We start from the raw sequence: 18,788 nt of genomic DNA, 5'->3' as shown, positions 1-18,788 counted from the left end.
GCTAACAGGACAAACTGCTCTGCAATGCTCTGCCTTTGTTCATTTAGGATCATGTAAACTCCCTAGGCTTCAATCAAGTGTTAAACACCTGGCTCATTAAAGGAGCCTATTGGTAAAGAAGCCCATGCTATGGTTGACATGCTGGTGGCACTCCATGCTTGGAAACCATCTTTGAACTGCAAACAATACTGTATACAATTTATTATAATAATAAATCCTTGTCTGAACAAACCTCAGTCACCCTGAAAACTTCCTGAATATTGTTAACTTGATAAACAGAAGAGCAAGAAAGGAAGCCTACTCCTAGTGATGAGGAAAGGAATGAAAGAGCAGAGAAAGAACTGGCTTAGCTGAAACAGCTCACAAGTCTGCTGTATGGCTGTCCCTATTTTAGAATTCATTTCTTTCTCACAAAAATGTCCTGTTTGTAAGAAGGGAATTGCAAACCAGGTACATACAGCTCCCATTTGCCCTTGACATCTTTCATTTCTATTCAAGCTCATGATAGGATGCTTTCTTTTTTTAGACAGATTTGCATCTCTTAGGAAAGCTGTTTGTGTAATATATTCTGGTTTGCTATTTTGAATTTCCACCAGGAGTGACCAGCCCATTACAGGGGGTATTCTCAGAATTTAAAAAACAAAGATATCTAGAAAAGGAAGCATTATATTTTGTCATGTAATATTCAACTTCCCTGGCACCATTCATCTTACTGTTCACTATTGTGTGAGGTCTGTGTTGTAAACATTGTAGAAGACAAACTCTCATCTAATTGTGTATACAAGTTAATGTCTATAAGAGGCTTTGTTTCTACAAAACCACCATACTTGTACATTCTGAAAGAACCAAGTCAAGCCACATAGGAGGCAGTTTATAATGCAGGACCAGTTGCTGAAATGAAGCAACGCTATAATGGAAAATAAGGAGGTACCACATACGGCAGCACACCAGTGCACATTCTTCATACAAGTGTCCAGTACAGTATTCGTTAAACCATGAGGGGTTTGTTTCTGGTACCTCATTTTTTTTTTTTTTTAAATAGAATCACATACTCAACCAGCTGACCACAAATCGAATTATTTTGTTATTCAAGTTCCAAAGAGGAAGGAATTATCTTTATTTTCTATTCATTAGAAAATCTGTATCTCATGACATTATTGTAGTAAAAACAGAAGCTGAGAAAAATCTCATTCTCCAAATTTCATCCCCAGGTCATGAAAATGAGTGCTCCTTGGGACCTTCAATATCCATAAATACAGCAATTACAATTTGAAATATAAGAAGTATTTGGGTAATACATCTGCATGTAAGGTTCTGAACACATATGAGAAATGTGAAGTAAGGTAAACATTTTAAGAATAGTATATCTTCCACGTAATGTTGTGGATAAACTGTGGCAACAAAATCCCTAGTTTGTGAGGGAGCCCAGTGAAGTTTAACTCACTTACACTCACCTATAAGTCAGGGACAGCCGCACTTGGCACTTAGAGATGCTGTAGTGCCGCTTGACGATTATGGCCCATATATCCCTTATCAAGATGGTGGTGCTGCCCAGATTGCTCTATTACTTTACTAATTTGCCTGTCATGCTGCCGCCCTCTTGGTTTCGACTGCTGGACATGCTGCTTAGGGAACTGATTTGGGGTTGTGGACAGCAGCGAGTGGCACTGGCCACTCTGCGACTGCCCCCAGATGCTGGGGGGCTTGGAGTTCCCGATTTTGAGTTTTATTTTCTAGCAGCTCAGATGCAGTGGCTTACGCGGTGGCTCAGTGGAGTAGGACTTATGGAGCAGACAGCAGATGGGGGAGACCTCCGTGGCGACCGACTGGTGGATGGGCTGCTTTTGCCTACCGTACGTGGTACTAGGAGTGGGGTATTACGGACAACAGCTCTGGCCAATTGGCAGAGAGTCCTTAGAAGGACACACACCGAGGTGCCTTATGCACCAGATATACCACTAGTGGGGATGCCCCATGGCGCCCCTTCCTCTTGTTTTACAGCGTGACAACTACACTGTTGGGCAACCACAGACCTGCATACGCTAGGTGCGCTGTATAGTCAGGGAATGCTTATCCCGTTTGAGGATCTTGCGGATCAGACTGGTTTGCCTCGCGGGCAGTTTTTGACATAGGAGGTGAGGGTAGGGACTATTCGGACCCTCTGGAGAGGAATAGAGGGTGACCCTCCCACACACAAGGTCTTACAGACTATATTGTCCATTGGGGGAGCTCACACTTGGCCTCCTGGCTTTATAGGGCACTATTAGCAATGGTACATAATACACTAGATGCTCTACGGGCTAAGTGGGAGAGGGACAGAGATAGACATCCCACTGACGGGGAATGGAACAGAATTATTGCGTATGCCCCCTCGGTCTCCCGAAACACCAGACTAAAATATATGCAATATAACTACACACATAGGACTTATCTAACCCCATGCCGGCTGACGCTCATATATGGGGGTGCTGGGGGGGGTTGCCCACGGTGCCTATTACTAGATGCGGGATTCGAGCACATGACATGGGGATGTCCACAGCTGCAAGAATTTTGGAGGGGGGGTTTCCATAAAATCAACCATGCACTGCATAGACGACTGGAGACAACGATGGAGACATGCCTCCTGGGGTTGTTTACTAGGCCACGCCCCAAACAAGTGGGCAACAGATTTGTTGATCTAGCTATGGTGTTGGCTAAATGACGATTATCGCTGGCATGGAAACATGCTCCAGGTCCTAGCCTGCAGACTTGGACACTAGATGTGACGAGATGGGGTAGGGCGGAGGAGAGAGCCCTGAAGAGGGAAGAAAGCAGAGGGATGAGGCGTAGGTCATTAGCCCCACTGTGGACGGAGGTTATGGATGGCTGGGAAAAGATTGATGTGGGAATAGCAAGTTTATAGGAGAGGGATATGGGGGAGTGCCCTCATATTAACTCCAGGACCCCCAAGGGATTGGCACATGACCGGGTTGCTACCTTCCCTGCACACATACCTTATAGGAGACCCATCCCCAAGCACAGACTTCCGGATAGTACACAACAGATGATTTCCATATCTACTGTCACCACACAGCCCGCTTGCCTACGTACGAGGACCACAGGCAGATTGTTAGTTCTGGTTTCTCTTTGCTTTGCTATATTGTTGGCTTCATCTTTGGCTAGCTCACTGTATAAGTATTGCAGATAAAGTGGATTGATAATACCTAGATGGCATGAATATGTATTGATGGGGTCGCTAGACAGTGGCATATGTGACATGAGTATCCTACACCCCACTCCCCCACTGCTATAGGTCATTGATCAGAACCGTTGAACAGCCGAATATTACTTATATCCTAACAGGGGGGTGAGTATTATTAAAATACTGAAGAAAGTTCACAGTGTCTGTACAACCTAAAACTGTCACTTGTACAAATATCAAGAAATATATCATGAACCGAACAAGGTCAAATTTGTACTGAAATGCCAATAAAATAAAAGTTTCAAAAAAGAGCCGTTGTAGTGATATTGTGAAATAGATAAAGTAACTCTCAGATTTATCAGTGTTCAATATATATCCACAGACTTTTCTATCACTGTCATATCATTAGCATGTAGATGAGATAAACACTGTGAAGCCGAGGCTGAAATAATGGATTGGTTTAGCATATTGATATATACGATTTTTTCAATGACATGTTAAGATTAACAGAGATCTAGGGCACCGTTGTCATGGTTCACACTGCACCTCTATTAAATTCGAGCATTGTTCCTTTGCACAGAACCACATCAAAAATAGGTTATGATTAAATGTTTTCCTCTTGAGAAATGAATGTCAGAATATAAATACATCCGCTTCCTCTTCATTATTTTATTGGCAAACTCATGAATGGGGGTCCTGAATAAATTGGTATCAATTGGAAACTATACAACAAATATCAAATGAAAATTCAATTATCTTTCCTAGTAAATGTGTTAAAAAACCTTTTAAATGCCATTCTCTGGTATCCACGTTCAAATTGCAGCAGAACTCTACAATTTTAATTCAATACACGGCTTGTGAAAGTGTAATACTGGCTTTTCCTAGCTTTTCTCAGATGAAGCAAAACTTTAATGTTTAAGTCAAAGAAAGGTCTCATGAAACGAAGTCTTGTATTAGGGCTGGGGAAATGTGGGGGAGGCTGGGGAGTTTGCGCCGAAGGAGGAGGTAAGGATTGCCCAGACAGCTGCGGGGTATTGATACAAACAGAGTACATCAATGAACCTATTCATTCTCCTCAGAGGGCCTAGAAACCAAGAGCCGGAGACTGAATTTGTTATTTCTCGCTGACGCTGTTTGAATGCACCTTATAAAACGTCGTTGTGCAAAAATCGTTAGAGGCTTAACATCTCTGCTGCACTATCATTAACAAGTGATCATAACTCTGAGCTGAGAGTGAAATGCGTTGTGTAAAGCCAAACATATAATAATTACTGTTCAAAGGCTCATGCGTGCTACCTCCTTTGTAACTTCGTTTTTATAATGTAACACATTTTCCCATGATGTGCAACATAATGTATTTAATATCATTTGTATCTTTGTGTAATGTTGTAAAGGATGGATTTAGGGTCCATGCTGGCCTAGGTATAAAACATTACAATTCAAGTGTTATTTCACCATTTGTAATGTCTTGTAGAAGTCTACCAAACCAGCCGTTGATGCTTTACTGCTCTGTAAATAACAACACTTCCTCTCCTTGACACCATGCAACAATGAGCACCAGAGTGAGCATGGCACATTGGTGCTCTTTTATGGAAATTGATGGTTAACACAAAATGAGAAGTACTGGTCTGGCACCACAATAACTACTAGCTTACCAAGGATCGATGGGTCTGGCCCAAGAGAATGTGAACTGATTTATTAAGTATCCAATGCATCCAAATATGTTACATGATTATTGTTGTAATCAATAAGGTAAATTTGCATTTATGTTGCTACTTTTTCTTGCAATTTCTCTAATAAAATGTTATAAACACATTTATGTTATATGAATATAGGACTTGTGTTTAATATATTAGTTTATATCTTTGCCTCATATTCTTTATGTTACTGATTAGAGGGAAAGTTATTTTGTGTTTGAAAAGAGGGAGATGTGTAGTGGTGATGTCAACTTATTGTGATGTCAAGGCATATGTAGTAGAATGCAAAGCAGTAGAATTAGAGTGGAAGAGAGTGGCAGTGGAAGACCAGCTGCGAGGAGACGGAGTGGCTTGGTCGCATAGTAAAGGTGCTTTCTCACCTTAAATTGTGCAGCGTCTATCTACACAAACCTACCAATCACGGTGCCCTAATTCCTTTGTTACTGTCCTCTTCTTATCAACAATATTTGAGACGAGTTGTCTGGAGTCTCATCAAAAGCATCCATGGAACCCTATTGACCAAAATTCACGTTCCTCTAGGACTCATGAGGTTGCATGGAAAAACAGATCTTTTTATTCCTTCCAGGGGAAAGGGGTGATGAGGAAACATCACATATTTGACTATTTAACAACCCATGAAAGACATTAGCAGTAAATAATCACATGACTTACTAGTGTCTGTGGGCAAGAGAGAGAGAAAGGGGATTTTGTACATAAAATTAAAAACATTATTTTGGTTAAGGAACACAATTATGGATATACATGACATATTCGTGCCTTGGAGCATTAACTAGGCAGGAAAACATAGTGAAGATCTCTGAAGTTATTGATTCACGCCTGCTGCCTTAACTCTGTTGCCCAAATGCCAGTGTGTTACAAAAAGCAGTGTAAGAATAAGTAGTACATGTTACCTGAACTGTGATGCTTCAATTGCCCATTTAATCCCATTTCACATTTTTGATCTTAGATTAAAAACTGTACATAAATGAATAATTAAAAGTATTACAATAGCAAACAGGATAATTTGAAACAGGGTAAACTCTCTCAGCTCAAGCCAACTGAAAACAAGAATCAAGACAGTTTAATTTTAAGAAGGTCCCTTTGGATAGACTCAAATTATTTAGTTATTTTATTAATCCTTCAAATGGTGAAGAAATATTGACTAAATCTAAGGATCAATTTTGGAGAGCTTTTGTAAAGTAGTTATTAGTTACTTTACGTCTGCAAACCTGGGTAACAGTGCTGTACCAAATAGAATAGTATCGACCATTTAATAGGGATACAGTAAAGTTAACAAGGATTGGCAAAGGAGACCGGTCCTGGTGTAATGTGATAACACATGCAACGTAAGCAAACTAAAACCATCAGACGGGCTATGAAGAAAATTAGTTCCCAATATACCTCAATGCAAGCACTTGAGTACAGGCAGAAGAATAAACACAAACAGCATTAGCTGAGAGGCTATTATTCCACCGGGCTGAGCCAATAAGTGATTGACAAAGGTTCAAGCCACTGGTTAAAATAGGATGGACAAAGAAAGCCAATAGTAGTAAAGGTCAGATCCAACGCATAGTCCATGTAAATTGTAAGCATTAGGTCAAATTGACAGCTGTGCTCTCAAAACAGACTGCGACGTCTAAATTATGATACAGGTAGAAACATGTATGTAAAATGAAGGTTTTACACTCTGTAATTGTATGCAGGGTGGGCCTAAACTTAGGATTTAAATGAAAATGCCTAAATCAAATATCTCACAGAAATACAAAATCATGGCCAATCCCCGGTGGTAGTGTTGTGGTACACTGACTATGACCCAATACATATGTTAGACGTGTCTAAAGCGGAGGCAGGGATGGAATTATTCAGATGTGTCCTCCATTAATGTCTTGGATGTGTATGCAAGAGCAAGGGTTCCAGTGAGAGTCAAGAAAACTGATAAGTTAAAAAATATTAGGACACAAAAGATTCTTAGAAACATTTAACAATCCTTTTTATCACTAATTATATTTGCCTTATTGACCTACTGATGAAGATATGCAATGAAGAAATACAAACACACCTGTGGTGATCTACGTTTAATTGTTGTAGTTATGTTTGATTCCTGTATTTAGAAATCTATCTGATCATGATAACTAATAACAACTAATAATATTTGGATACCTCAACACCGGTATTGGTCAAAATCTAATAAAAACACAGGGATTAAAATAAGTTAAAAGTACAATATTTATTATGAAAGTTATTTTTATGGCCAACTGGCAATCACAAATATCGTTGATATAGGCAAAGAGCATTCTGCAATTACAGCTGAAGATTTTAAGGCAAAAACTGGCTTGGGCTGTGAAAGGGTAGAGGTTGACAGAAAGCAAGATATTGCTTGGGAGATTTGGCCAGTAAATGCTTTGACACAAGGATGATTAAGGCTGGGCTATGACTACAATACGTATAGGTTGTTCACACAAGCAAAGATTACCTATTTCCACAACTTTAATCAGATTACAGAATTTATTATATATTTAACATTCAAGCTCTGATTTTATTTGGACGTATGAGTGTCCATCGGTCATTACAACAGAGATACTGTCCACCATTGCAGCAGATTTCCCTCTTCAGTGATGACTTGGCATCAAATTTAGGGAACTCTGCTAAAGTGGCTTATCTGCCCTGAGAGAGTAACTTTGGAAACTAAACTCCTGAAGAAAATCCACATGTTCATGCTACTGGCTAAAATTTTGTCCACCATTTGTGAGCACTGGAAATATAAAGTGTACCTAGACTCCACAAAATTACTGGGTAGTGTTTCCCAGCATGGTAACTACAATATACTTACCACTACAGACACAAAAAGTTATCTACTAGCACCAACTATTCTTTAACTTCACTAAATTAATAAGAAAATTGGTTACTTACCTGTAACTGTGGTTCTCCAGTATTGGTATAGTTCATAGATTCACATGCTTGAATCATCCCAGTCATCGAGGTGGGAGCCTCACGGTAACTTCACATATATATAGCAGTAAGTGTAACACACTAGGCCCCAATGGCCCAAACAAGCACTGTTAAAGCCTATCCAGGTTCTTTTTAAAAAACGAACCAAACCTGAGCTACAACCAATGAAGTGTCAGCACTCTCTAGAAAACTCCCAACAGAGGATGTTTCCCTCAGATTTTCTAGTACAAGTTTGAAGCAGGAAGTTTTTGTTTAAGGGGAGCCTCTGCAGGGAGGATGGTGGGTCGCATGTGAATTTATGAAATATACCAATACTGGAGAACCACAATTACAGCTAAGTAACCAATTTTCTTCTCCAGTATTGGATCTTTCATAGGTTCACATGCTAGAATTAGAGTAGCGAGCAGTAATATTGTTTAAACTAGGGATAACATGTATAATATTAGGAATAATGCTACGTCCAGCTAGTATTAGATAGCAATATGTCAATGCTTCAAGGAAGATAATAATGATAATAATAATCATAAATACCACAATAATAACCATAATAATAACAACCATAATATAATAACAATAATTATAATAATAATAATAATAATAATACTAACAATGACTAGATTAGGGAAGCGTAGATCATGTACCTTTTCAAGTGGAAGGTGGGATGACCAGACAAGCTCACCTTAACGGAATAGAGGACTCAGCACTGCTTGCCCAACAGCCGTGTCCGTTTTGTTAGTCTCATCAAGACAGTAGTGCCTTGTGAATGTATGCTGGCTGGTCCACGTCGCTGCCCTGCAAATGTGTTGCAAGGGCACTCCCGCAAAGAGTGCCGCTGATGTGGCCGCCACCCTGGTTGAGTGAGCTTTAACCTTACTGTGGAGCGATTTTCCGGCCTGCGCATGACAGAATTGTATTGCTAGACCGATCCACCTGGCAATGGTCTGTTTAGATATCACGGAGCCCTTTCTTGCATCTCCAAAATCTACGAATAGCTGGTCTGATTTCCGGATGCTCTGTGTTCTTTGAAGATAGAATTTCAAACATCTCTTAACATCCAGCGAATGCAGTGCTTTCTCTGCTACTGTTTGTGGGTTAGGAAAAAAGGTTTTTAAAATCACTGGCTCATTCAAATGGAAGTTTGAAGGTACTTTTGGAATATATTTAGGATTTGTTTGAAGTATAACCCCATTGGGGTGAACTGAAGAAAAGGCTCTTTGATGGTGAAGGCCTGTATGCCACTCATCCTTTTTGCTGAAGTGAGAGCCAGTAAAAGTGATGTCTTGCAGGAGATGAATTTCAATTCTGACCTGTGGATTGGTTCGAAAGGGGGTTTCATGAGTTGTCCCAACACTATGTTTAGGGACCATAATGGTGGAGGTTTATGCACCAGTGGAAAAACTCGAAAAAGAGCCCAGAGAAATTGTTTCACAAACCTAGTAAGATATAGCGAGGAGGTGTGCTTAGATCGGCAGTTTCTTGAAATTGCTGCCACATGTACTTGAATGGAGGAGTATGAAAGCCCAGATTTTGCCAAAATAAGGAAGTAATTGTTCCAGGAGCGACAAGATAGGATGGACTCCTTCTGCAAAACACCACAAATAGAAATGCTTCCATTTAAGTTTATAGGTCTTATTGGTAGTGTCTGCTCTGGCCTTGGCTAATATTGCTCTACATTCTGATGAGATGTTCAAGGTGGACTATTCATTGAATTCAGAAGCCAGGCCGATAAGTGCAGAGATGACAGATCCGGATGCCTGACCTGGCCCTGGCCCATGGTCAGCAGGGCTGGAGTCTGAGTAGAACATGCGGCTGTTCCAAATACATAAGGAGTTCTGTGAACCAAACTTGCCTGGGCCACCTGGGTGCTACTAGCAGTAGGCGACATCCTTCTGTCTTCATCTTGTTGATCACTTTGGGGATGAGCGGAATCGGGGGGAAAAGCGTAGGCATAGACCCCTGGCCATCTAATCAAAAATGCATTTCCCCATGACTCTTTTTGGGGATGTCAGCTTGCGTAATATGGGCATTTTGTGTTCTCGTATGTGGCAAAGAGATCAAGATTCGGCCTGCCCCACATCCGGAAGAGTTGGTTGAGAACTTTTTGGTTGAGTTCCCACTCGTGATACGGGATGACAGTCCTGCTCAAAGTATCTGCTAGAACGTTGGATTGCCCCGGCAAGTGTTCCGCCTTCAGTGAAATTCTGTTTCCTGTGTCCCATTTCCAAATGTTCTGAGCTTGTCGGGAAAGCTGCAAGGACTTTGTGCCGCCCTGCTTGTTTAGGTAAAACATACTTGTGGTACTGTCTGTTTTGATAAGAATTTGAGTCCCGAATTCTTGGTAAGAAAGCTTCAGCGCCAGATCTATTGCTTTGAGCTCCAGCTGTGAAGCTGCTTGTCCTTTTGAGTCCAGGTGCCACTTATTCGCAGATCTTGAAGGTGGGCACACCAACCCTCGAGGGACGCATCTGTTGTTATGATATATTGAGGAACCTGATGAAGAAAGGTAGGACCCTTGGATAAGTTGGTCTGCTTCGCCCACCAAGACATGGCAGTTCGTATCTCTGGTGTGATGAGAATTCGATCCTCGAAGGAGCCCTGCACTTGGAGCCACTGAGAGTCCACTTGCTCGTGTAGAGGTTGCATGAATAGCCGGCAATTTTGGGATCAGTGGAATACATGACAAGATCATTCCCATTAATGATTTGTAAGTCCAAACTGAAACAAACTTTTTTGTTGATAGCTTCTGAGTCAGGTTGGAAAGCTTTCGTTTTCCCTCTTGAGATGGGAATACCTTGCTTTGGATAGCCCCCATGAAATTCAGTTTTTTGCGTGGGATGAACGTGTGACTTGCGATAATTGGAGGTAAGACCTAGATCCTTGAACAAGCGGAGGCAAGCTGCTGTATGGTGTACCACTTGAGCTCTTGAGGATGCCTTGATGAGCCAATCGTCCAGATATGGAAAAACTTGTATGCCCAACTGGCGTAGGTGAGCTGCTACTGGCGCTCACACTTTGGTAAAAATTCTGGGGGCCGACTTTAATCGAATGGGAGGACACAAAACTGCAGATACATACCAGCTACTCTGAACCTGAGAAATTTCCGATAGTTTCGATGTATTGGAATGTGTAAGTATGCATCCTGGAGGTCTAGAGATGTCATGTGATCTCCTGTGTTCAAGAGGCATAGGATGTCCTGTAGCGTTACCATATGAAACAACTGCTTTTTCAGGAACTTGTTTAAGGATCTTAAGTCTAGGATGGGACGCCAATCCCCTGAAGGCTTTTTTACTAGAAAAAAGTGTGAATAGAATCCCTTGTTCCTGTGAAGAGTTGGAACAAGCTCTATTGCCCCCTTGCACAACATCACATATGAGGAGGTGTTTTAACCGTGGAGGTGGTGGTCCTGATGGAGGGGTATTTGCAGGTTTATGTTTGAATTCCAGAGTATGCCCCTTGGCTACTATATCTAGTACCCACTTATCTGATGTTATCCCCAAACACTGAAAAATGTGAAAAGTGATGCGACCCCGATCTTTGACACATGGGTAGGGTTGGTAGCTGCTATGGCTGTCGGGTCATTGCTTTCTGCCAGTATCGCTGCCACGGGCAACGGATCTTCCTTTTGCGGGGTCTCTATATTCAGCATTAGGTGGTAATCGATATTGCTGCTGATGCTGTCCGTACTGCTGTCGGAAACCTGCCTGAGTTGACTGGTACTATGGTCTACATTAATGGAAACCGCCACGAAAGGATTAACTTCCTCTGCCTCTCACCCCTCAAAATGGCTGTTTTTTGTACTGCAATGTACTGAGGGATTTCGCCGTATCTGTATCAGCCTTTATGGACTGTAGCATGTCAGCCACGTGCTTCCCGAAGAGGCTTTCCCCCATCACAAGCAATGTCAAATATTCTACTCTGAACTTCCGGATGAAAAGAAGTAGATTTCAGCCAGCCCTGTCTACATAAGACAGCTGCCCCTGCCAGATGACTGAAACCTGTCAGTGAGATTTCAATTGCACAATCGCACAGGAATCCGCTCTCCTTCCTGAAACACTTTCTTTGCCTCCAGTTTAGACAGGTTTGCCCACATTTGGCGATCATACCTGCCGAGAATAGCCAACGAGTCAGCAGCCTTTACTGTAATTGCTGCCACGAGGAGAACCTTTTGTTGATGTTGTCCAGTCGCCGTCCCTCTCTGTCTGGCGGTGATGTTATCAGCGTTGAAGCATTTTTCGAGCAACTTTGCGCCGCTTGAGATATGATAGAATCCGGCTTTAGTTGAGTTATTAAACAGGTTGGAGTATCTTCCGGGGCTTTGTATTTTTTCTCCAACTGCGGTATCTAGGAAGGTATTGTAGCAGGTTTTTCATCACCTTCAATGCTTCCTGCCATAGAAAATCCACTATAGGAATAGCCCTAACTAACTTTTTTGATGGATCTTTAAAGTCATATAGGAAACAATCAGTTTCCCCGGAAAAAATGGGTAGTTCAAATCTTTTGGCCACTCTTTCCATCGAATTATGGTAGCCAACTATGTCCTCCGGGGATGAATCCACTAGCCCTGCTGCTGGTGGCGATGGTGTCGGAATGTGGTATTCATCCCACTCACTAGGAGCGGTTTCCACTCTCCCCTCTCTTCGCCCATGGATTGAGGGTCATCCTGCGGCAGTTGAACAAACGGGATGTTACTGTGCGGTTTCCTTGTGTGACTAGGGACTGGAGTGTGCAGACCGGTTTGCAAGTTATACTGCGTGGTCGGAGTCGCCGGTAGTGATGGCCGAAACCTTCTATAGTAATCCTGCAACATACCTTGGAGATCTGCCACTAAAGATCTTGGCACAGGAATAGAAGCTTGTGTCTCAAACGTGGAGAAAGACGGATCCAGTTGGACCCTGGCTGACGAATAACTATCTTGAGACTGTCCATCACCATCGTCATCCAGGTCCTGGCATTTGACATGAAGCTGCAACGAACTACTGGCTGCACCAAACATTCCATTATCCTGAGAATAGACGTCATTGTCATCATCCAATAGGTGCTGAGGAGGATAAGGCAACACTTTGCTTGGGGAGGTATGCATCAGCAGGATTGGAGATGCCTTCTCTCCCACCGTTATGAAAGAAAGAGGAAGGAACTTTCGTTGACTCTGAAGCCTGACTCGTGAGATCGCCTGAAGATGGTGCTCCCCCTGCTATGTTTGTCGTTGACAGTTGCACCGACGAGACTGACCTCAAGGAAGCGGTTGTCGATGTTTCCCTCGTCTACAGTTCTCACGTCGATGGTTTCTTCGTCTACAGTTGTTCCCTCATCGATGGACTTTTCCTTGTCGACGGTTCCTGCCACGTCGACGGTTCTTGCCCCATCAACGGTTGCCACTTCGACGGTTCCCTCATCGACTGTACTGTTGTCGACAATTCTCTGGTCACCCTCGTCGACGGGTGCCTCGTTGACAGGTCTGCCGCCGCTGACGGATGTAATAACGAGGCTTCCGATTTATCTCTCGTCGACGTCTTCGTCGACTGTGTCTTTTTGTATATTTTTGCTGTAATGATCGTCGGCGACGATGTAACAATCATCGGGGACACTGCTGTGGTGAATGTCGAAGTCATCATTGCCAACAGTGATGTCTGCAACGGTCCCTTTCTGGCAGAATCTGAGGAGAATACTTCTGGGTCTTTCCCCAGTGATAGAGACAGAGAGGCACTTTTTCGGGGTGCCTTTTTTCCGCAAAGGTGTGGTAGGCTCTGAGTGAACCTTTTTTTAGGGTTTTAACCGGATAGCTGATACTGAGGCAGCACACTCTTGGCCTTTTTGCTTCTCCAAAGAAAGGTTTTTTGATTTTTTTGCAACTTTTCTTGGAGGTTCTGAAGGCAGTTTTTTCCTCACCTCTAGGCCTTTTTAGGGAGTGAGAAGTGTGCGATGAGGCTTCACTTTCCTCAGAAGAAGGATACTCCATGGCCTTCTGCCTTTGGAGCCACAACAAAAGTCTACCCTCTCGGTATTTCAGGGTTTTATGACTGAAGGTGCAACAAATCTTACAGTCCCTAACCTTATGGTCTGGATGTAGGCAGTAGATGCATTTCTTGTGGGGGTCATCAAATAAAAAGTATTTTCCTCCCACAACTGCCACAATCTCAGAAAAGTCCTTTTTTAGTCTGCTGGGACATCCTATCCACTGGAAAGCTGGTTTCTCTGAGAGAAAATAGTCCTTTTAGAAGGATAAACTGAGCAGAGCTCAGGGAGACTCCCTTCACACGACGTGCAGTAGAAATCTGAGGGAAACAGCCTCTGTTGGGAGTTTTCTAGAGGATGCTGATGCTTGATTGGTTGTAGCTCAAGTTTGGTTCTTTTTTTATAAAAGAACATGGATAGGCTATAACAGTGCCTGTTTGGGCCATTGGGTTCTAGCGTGTTACACTTACTGCTGTATATATTTGAAGTTCCCGTGAGGCTCCCACCTCGACGACAGGGATGATTCAAGCATGTGAATCTATGAAAGATCCTATACTGGAGAAACACAGAATATCTCAGCCATTGTGCAGGTCCTGAAAATCTTTCCAAGAGTGATAGAAAATAATCCTCTTAATTCAAGAAATACTGGATATTTGCAGGTAGCAGAAAACAAAGAAGAGTTTAAAGAACATATTGAAAACTATTTCTTTTCAAATAGTATTAACTTGTTATTTTTAAAAGTAAAAAAAAAAAGCAAAAATGAAATTGCCTGTATAGGCCTACAAATCTAATCTAAATACAAAAAAATGCACTGTGTCCTTGAAGAAGCCAAGGAGGAACAATGAGCCAAGCATACCTCATGGTGAATTTGGTTCTCAGGTTGATGGTCCAACAGTTGATGATGAACAGTAATCTGCAATAATTCATGTTTGCTTTCGGTACTTTGCCAGTTATAGGGGAGGGTTCTTTGTGACTTTAGTAAAGATGTCCATATTAGATTATTGCTGTTATGGGTAGGTAACATTTTCTTCTCTAGCATAGGATCTATTTTTAAAACAAGGAATAGAATGGGAAGATCGCCTCTTTCCAAAAGGAAGATGCACCTTAAACGAATGGAGGCTTCAGAAAGACACACAAGTTATGAATAGTTACTAATAAGGGTGTTGAGGTAACTGAGCTGCAGCAGAAAACATCAACGACAACACTGGTGTGACCACCATTCTGAGTGTGCGCCTCAATGATTTTGTCTGTGACTGACAAGAATATACTTTATGAACACCATGAAATCTTGAGCACCTACTACTGTCAAAAGAAACTGACCTGTAGCACAGAGCTGCTCATCACACCTCTAAAACTATCTGAGTATAAGCCCAGGTGTACGTTTAAGTATTTGATCTACTGATTTTCCTATGGCTCTTTTAGAAATACGTTAGTACAACAGCAGTTTTTCAATGTGTCGAGGGTATTCACATCCAGATAATCCTCCAATGTGTTTTCTGTCAGCAAATGGTATGAGAAAGTAAAGGACTGATACACATTAACATGAATCATGTTTTCAGACAGTTACACCAAAAGGCTCAAAAATACCACCCCCGTGCAAAAACGTAAACATTGATGAAGTATTCCAGTAATCAGTGATGAACATTTTCTTGCAGGCAACTTATATATATCATACAACCTAACGTGATCGTAACTTGAAACTAGAGCTTGCATAAGTTACGCATCCCAGGTGATTAAAGCACTAAATTCAAATTCTATGCAGTTATGTATCCAGTTGATTACACTACAAAGTCAAAGGAAAAGGGTGAACTCATGTATACTGTTATTTTCTACAGAAATCCACTTAGAAACTGCAATCAAATAAAGTTATGCTTACAAAACAAAATCTAAAAAAAACACTGAATTTCACCAGTTGTGGTTAGCTCGGCAAAACATAAACCACCCACAAAATGCAAAGCTAATGACTCCATGTAAGGAAATGCCTCTTTGGCATGGTTACCCCGACTTTTTGCCTTTGCTGATGCTAAGTTATGATTTGAAAGTGTGCTGGGACCCTGCTAACCAGGCCCCAGCACAAGTGTTCTTTCCCTAAACTGTACCTTTGTCTCCACAATTGGCACAACCCTGGCACTCAAGTAAGTCCCTTGTAACTGGTACCCCTGGTACCAAGGGCCCTAATGCCAGGGAAGGTCTCTAAGGGCTGCAGCATGTCTTATGCCACCCTAGGAACCCCTCACTCAGCACATGCACACTGCTTCACAGCTTGTGTGTGCTAGTGGGGAGAAAATGACAACCTGACACTGCCTGTGGCATAGGTAAGTCACCCCTCTAGCAGGCCTAACAGCCCTAAGGTAGGGTGCACTATACCACAGGTGAGGGCATAAGTGCATGAGCACTATGCCCCTACAGTGTCTAAGCCAAACCTTAGACATTGTAAGTGCAGGATAGCCATAAGAGTATATGGTCTGGGAGTCTGTCAAACACAAACTCCACAGCACCATAATGGCTACACTGAAAACTGGGAAGTTTGGTATCAAACGTCTCAGCACAATAAATGCACACTGATGCCAGTGTGCAATTTATTGTAAAATACACCCAGAGGGCATCTTAGAGATGCCCCCTGAAAACATACCCGACTACCAGTGTAGGCTGACTAGTTTTTGCCAGCCTGCCACACACCAGACATGTTGCTGGCCACATGGGGAGAGTGCCTTTGTCACTCTGTGGCCAGGAACAAAGCCTGTACTGGGTGGAGGTGCTTCTCACCTCCCCCTGCAGGAACTGTAACACCTCACCCCCTTTGTTACAGCGCCACAGGGCATCCCAGCTAGTGGAGATGCCCGCCACTGCCCCCACTTTTGGCGGCAAGGCTGGAGGAGATAATGAGAAAAACAAGGAGGAGTCACCCCCCAGTCAGGACAGCCCCTAAGGTGTCCTGAGCTGAGGTGACTCTGACTTTTAGAAATCCTCCATCTTGCAGATGGAGGATTCCCCCAATAGGATTAGGGATGTGACCCCCTCCCCACAGGGAGGAGGCACAAAGAGGGTGTAGCCACCCTCAAGGACAGTAGTCATTGGCTACTGCCCTCCCAGACCTAAACACACCCCTAAATTCAGTATTTAGGGGCCCCCAGAACCTAGGAAACTAGATTCCTGCAACCTAAAGAAGAAGGACTGCTGACCTAAAGCCCTGCAGTGAAGACGGAGACGACAACTGATTTGGCTCCAGCCCCACCGGCCTGTCTTCCTACTTCGACGAAAACTGCAACAGCGACGCATCCAACAGGGACCAGCGACCTCTGAAGCCTCAGAGGACTGCCATGCACCCAAAGGACCAAGAAGCTCCCGTTAACAGCGGCTCTGTGTACTTTCTGTGCCTGCTTGTGTCCCCCCGGTGCCCTACAAAACCCCCCTGGTCTGCCCTCCGAGGACGCGGGTACTTACCAGCTGGCAGACTGGAACCGGGGCACCCCTGTTTCCATTGAAGCCTGTGTGTTTGAGCACCTCTGCACCTGACCGGCCCTGAGCTGCTGGTGTGGTAACTTTGGGGTTGCCTTGAACCCCCAACAGTGGGCTACCTTGGACCCAACTTTGAACCCTGTAAGTGTTTTACTTACCTGTGAACTTAACAATTACTTACCTACCCCAGAAACTGTTGATTTTTGCACTGTGTCCACTTTTAAAATAGCTTATTGCCATTTTTGTCAAAACTGTACATGCTATTGTGATTATTCAAAGTTCCTAGAATATCTGAGTGAAATACCTTTCATTTGAATTATTACATGTAAATCCTGAACCTGTGGTTCTTAAAATAAACTAAGAAGATATTTTTTCTATATAAAAACCTATTGGCCTGGAGTAAGTCTTTGAGTGTGTGTCCCTCATTTATTGCCTGTGTGTGTACAACCAATGCTTAACACTACCCTCTGATAAGCTTTCTGCTCGACCACACTACCACAAAATAGAGCATTAGAATTATCTCTTTTTGCCACTATCTTACCTCTAAGGGGAACCCTTGGACTCTGTGCACACTATTTCTTACTTTGAAATAGTATATACAGTGACAACTTCCTACACTCCAGCTTTGAAGTAACAGAGCAAATACAAATGTCAGTAATGATTTTACAAGTCAGATTACATGACATTACCATTAACACTAATGGGAAGACAACTATGAATACAGCATAATTTTATTGTCCAGGCTGTGCGCCCAATGTAAAAGTATGTATTTGACATTAAAACGTGTGCATTTTCGGAACTTATAATTACCATGATATATTTAAAGGGGATATCCAAATGATAAATCATGCAGCACTGGGAGACCTATTACTAATATTATTCTTTTGGTGTCAGGAGGCAACACAGCTGTTACTTTTATATATTACCCTCGAGGAGGTATTCCAAATCGACTAAGCCTTTTTTTTTTTACATTTCTGCTGGCAATCCTGCACCGAGGTAATCACAGGTAGTAATCTTGCACAGGGCAGCCACTAATGTAATCTAATCGGATGTGTACAACACTAATTTTATTAGATGCTAGGGATGATTTTCATTGAATATAAGTAGCTCTGGTTAATTAAAAGGTTGGAGACCCCTGTCTAAGACACATGCTGGGTCGCCTTCCATAGTCTGCGATCCAGAGGCACTGGAGTAGTGTTTGCGAAAACAGAGGGCTGCCCAAATTAGGATTTGCAAACCCCATATCAGAAATATATATTTTTAATTAAAAAGTTGAAAGAGATCTTGGGTGGCTCCTCCACTTAGGCCTAGGATCAAGAATGTGATCACTGTGCTCCCTCATGTAGCTTTTCAAAGTTGTCAGGCCCCAGGGGCTGCGCATTGTGTCCTACAATAATAGCAGCAAAAGAAGATTTTCTCCTATGGCCAGCTAACATGAGCCTTTAGGTCTCCCTGGTATCTGTAAAAAAGCTCTGGGCGTCATTCAATCAGCAACATTCACATCCTCACCTACAAAAAAAGTGTATGGGAGCGTTGGATAAAATATGGAA

General features: G+C 42.5%; 1 protein-coding gene across 2 annotated transcripts in view; it reads right to left on the bottom strand.

The window, feature by feature from the left end:
* Window positions 1–18,788, bottom strand: part of SNX9 (sorting nexin 9) — an 844,750-nt gene that overhangs the window by 322,861 nt on the left and 503,101 nt on the right. The gene's annotated exons all lie outside the window — the stretch shown is intronic.

Source organism: Pleurodeles waltl, chromosome 5 (genome assembly GCF_031143425.1).
Source record: "Pleurodeles waltl isolate 20211129_DDA chromosome 5, aPleWal1.hap1.20221129, whole genome shotgun sequence".
In the NCBI taxonomy this organism is placed as follows: domain Eukaryota; kingdom Metazoa; phylum Chordata; class Amphibia; order Caudata; family Salamandridae; genus Pleurodeles; species Pleurodeles waltl.
Note: the sequence above shows the minus strand (reverse complement) of the source record. Positions and strands in the feature narration are given on the sequence as shown.